The sequence below is a fragment of the Bison bison genome, unplaced genomic scaffold (assembly GCF_000754665.1).
Source record: "Bison bison bison isolate TAMUID 2011002044 unplaced genomic scaffold, Bison_UMD1.0 scf7180017864518, whole genome shotgun sequence".
NCBI lineage: Eukaryota > Metazoa > Chordata > Mammalia > Artiodactyla > Bovidae > Bison > Bison bison.
In genome coordinates, this window is record NW_011495071.1 from 8,955,568 (window position 1) to 8,959,591 (window position 4,024).

Here is a 4,024-nt window from a genome sequence, read left to right on the forward strand (position 1 = left end):
CATGGGTGACTACCTGGGTCTCCTCTGCCTTAGATATGAGTGAACACATGCAGCAGCCCTGGCTTGCCAAGGGTGTGATTATCAAGGGCTCAGACGCCTCAGGACCGAAGGCAGGGGACAGCTGAGAGAGAGGATTTAGAAGCGTTATGGGAAGGAGGGGATGAGCACGGGTGTGGGTCTAAAATTTACTGGAGCAACGAGGGCTACACTCTCAGGAAGAGACCCCCGAATCACAGAGGTGCAGGCCCCTGTGGTGCCAGGGTCACCTGTGGTGGCTTGTGGACACGCATGGCTTAAACCTCCGCCCTGGGCAGCCCCTCTGGATCCACCTCAGCTTTTGTGCTGTGCCCACACTTCCCCAGGCTGCTCCCACCAATGGCTGGACGTGATGGGGTCCTAGTGCAGCTGGTCCCTGTGGAATGGGAGGCTCCTCTCATCGCAGCTGTGGCTCGAGGTCTCTCTGTGGCCTGCCCAGAGCTTCTGCAGAGTGTGTGGTCACTCAAGACTCTTCCCACGCAGGCTTCCTTCCTCCCCCATCTCCCCATCCACTCCTCCTCCAATTTTGGTCCTTCACCCGGGTCCCTCCCCCCATGACTCTGTGTCTGATCCCATCTTGGTGTCTCCTTCCTGGGGAAAGGAAGGAGACAAACCAACACCAAAGCTTTGGAACTCCATCCCTCCCCAGGTCGTTGCATCCAGTCTTCTGCTTCTAGTCTGGGCTGTCTATCCTCCCAAGACTGAGGAGCTGGGAGCCCCTCTCCCTAAAGGTGAGGCAGCACTCCCTCCTCCCACTTCTTCTAGGCATCTACCTTGGAGCCTCTGGAAGTCCTCCCCAAGATCTAGCCCCAAGCCAGCCAGCCTTTCAAGTGGTACCTGCTGTCTGAGTGGACTCCTAGCCCAGAAACCTCGATAGAAATTGAGAGATGCGTCACACCCTTGCTGAATGCCCTTGAGTGTGTGGGCAGCATGGGACCTGGCCCACCCAGGCTGGGGCCAGTAGGCTTGGAAGGGGGAGTCTCTACTTGTTGGTCCCTGGGGCCCCCTGCAGGCTTCCCTCCAGAGCCCTGCCTCAGTGAACGGTGCATGCTCTCTTCTTGGCTCCCTCTCACTACTTGTTGGGAAGGAGAATTGATGACAACGTCAATAATGTGACTTGTATACAAGCTGCACCGCCAACAAACCCGAGTGCTGGGAATAAATCCTCTCCAGGCCCCGTAATTGCTCTGTAAGCCGAAAGGAATTACACCAGTCTTGGCAACACCGGCGCCTCCCTGGGATGCTGGAGGTGACCTCCGTGTACCACCCCACAGGCCGTTCTTACAAGTGTCCAGCCACCCTGGTGCCCTCATCTCACGGCCTCTGGGTCCAAGACTCAGAGTGCGCCCATCAGCTAACCCTTCCTGCCCATGGCTGGGGGAAGAAAAGTGGCTCACTCTGCTCTTCCTCCCAAGTGGTCTTGAGTCCTGAAGCCTCCAACTCATTTGAGCCTTCTGTAAATCCACCATGAGCAGAGCCTGGGGAGGGAAGGCTGTTGGGGAGGGTACAGTGTTGGAGCCACGTGCTTAGTCTGGGGTTTGTATGAGAGGAGAGACAGAGAGGAGGGGGCTGCCCTCAAGCTGGAGCTGCCAGGTCTGGCCCTCAGGGAGGGCTGCGCCTGCCAGGCTGAGGGGGCAACAGTCAGAGAGTGGGGCCCAGACGTCGTTAGCGGGGATTAGGGCCAGATGCAGCTGTCCCATTACATCACAGCCATTTTTACGCCGAGCCTGGGCCCACTCTTCAGGACAGCCCGCAGAAGTCTTCCATGACTTTACAAATCGCTCCCTTCCATCATCTTCCCTTGCTCCCAGGCCTCAGGCCCCACTACCCGCCCCATCCCTGCCTTTTTCTCCTCTCCGCCCCCGTTCTCCTTCCACCGGGGGCTCAGATGAGGTTGCTGACTCCTGACTCAGGGCCACACTGAGGGAGGAGAAGGCTGATTTGGAGAATCCTGAGCAGGGCATGGCTTTCTCTCTTCTGGAAACATTGGCGTCTCCGCATACCCTCCTTCCTTACCCACTTTCAGACCTAGAGATACTGCGCTTCCTCATTGTCCTGAGGCAGGGGCAGGCGAAATGACATGCTCCAGGTGGGAGATTCCACCCTGCCCGGGGCTGGTTACGTGGCCCAAAGTGACATCTGACTCAGGACTCTAAAGCCAAGCTCTAGGGGCGGGCTGCCTTGCGGCTCTCAAGGCCTCTGGAGCCGACAGGCAGCCAGGCGGCAGAGCTGGGCATTTGCTGCATGCAGGAAGCCCATGGCTGCAGATGCCCTGTATGAGCTTGTGGCCACCCTTCAAACCTCTTCAGGTAAACCCCCCACAAGTCTGGCCATCACCGTGACTGCTGTGTGGGAGGACCTGGACTTGGGAGCCAGGGGACCAAGGGCTTGAATGATCCTCTCCACTGTTACTTGTTGGATGATCTTGGGCAAGCCCCTTTATTTCACTGAGCCTCAGTTTCCTCATCTATAAAATGGGGGCAAGAATAAGACTTATCACGCTGATTGCTGTGAGGGTTAAATAGAGCTGTGTTTGAAAAGTCTCAGCAAAGTGCCTGGCACACAGTCGTGTTCATCACTGTCCCTAGGCCCCCTTGTTGGAACTGGCAGGGCCAGGCAGTGCAGCCTGGACATGGGAGTGTGGGCACCCTCACGTGGGAAGAGGTTGTCCAGCCACAGTCTAAGGAACGGACTTTGCGTCCACTGTGAGTTTTAGCTTACTTGGAAGCCTCTAGATTGACTGAGGAATGGCAAATGGCTGTGGTCTTCTTACCCCCTGCATGGAATTGGAAGGTGGGGGCCGGGTTGGTCCTCTGGGCTGAGCACCCGGGATAGGAACACTGCCTCCCAGGGGCAAGGTTTGGCATCTTGAGATGCATTCTCTTTGGCCCTTCCAGCCGAGAGGGAGCGTGGTGAGGCTGTGGAGACAAAGGCCTGGCTCTCCCCCCAGTGCCAGGCGAGGGTGTGTTATCTTTGGGCCCAGGCGGTCTGCCCCGGGTCTGTGGGCTGGCACTGTAACGGGTACCACCCCAGCCCCCAAGTCTGCTGAAAGGAGTGGGCTCTGGGCAGAGGTGGCAGGCATTCAAGTGGACGCTGGCCCTTGGAGCGGCTCGGAGCAGGGCCAGGAGGAGGGGCTGCGGCTGGCTTTCTGGTGGTCACTGGCAGGTCCAGGGACTGGGGTGCAGGGTACAGGGCTGGGGGGTGGGCAGGGCTGTGGGAGGGAGAGCTGAGCACCAGGCTGGGCTGTGTCCTCACTGGAGGCACCACCCTCCTGCCCTGGTCCGCAGTGTCCAGCACCCACTTTGCCCTGAGTGCCTGCGGGGGTGTAACTGTGAGGGACCTCCTCTGTCCCCCTTCTGTCTCAGGCAGCTGGGCTCGTGGCCGGGCTGGGTGGAGCTGGCCTGGGATCAGCATCCTCAAGGCTCAGGGGTCCTTACCAAGGGGTGGTAGGAGGGGGAGGCCCCCAGATCGTAGTAGGGGGGCTGTGGGGGCAGCTTCTGCGGTTCATCCTCTTCCTGCTGTAGCTGCTGCTTCTCCAGCTCTAGGCCAAGAATCTGGAAGAGAAGGCGGGTGAGTGGCTGCACAGACTCTAGCACGGCCCTGTGCCAGGCGGCCCTCTTGGCCCCTAGTGGGTTGTAGATTCTTCCCTAGGTTCCCATGCTCCCCCGTCCTGTATTCAGCACTTTGGTAGCATCCGGGAGGCATGAGGGCAGCCTGAGCCTTTTGCCTTGTGGGCTCCCTGTGGCCAGCCATGGGCCAGGCATCAGTTTAAAAAAAAAAACAACTAAATTTTATATTGAAATATAACCAATTAAAAATGTTGTGATAGTTTCAGGTGGACAGCAAAGGGACTCAGCCGTAGCATCAATGGATTTTTTAATGAATGATCTGAGAGGTGGAGAAAGAGGTTCCCCTGGAAAGCAGGGGTGTTGGGTAGGAAAAGCCCTGGCTTCTTACTTCTCATGGTGGGAGAGAGGAAGGCCCCAAC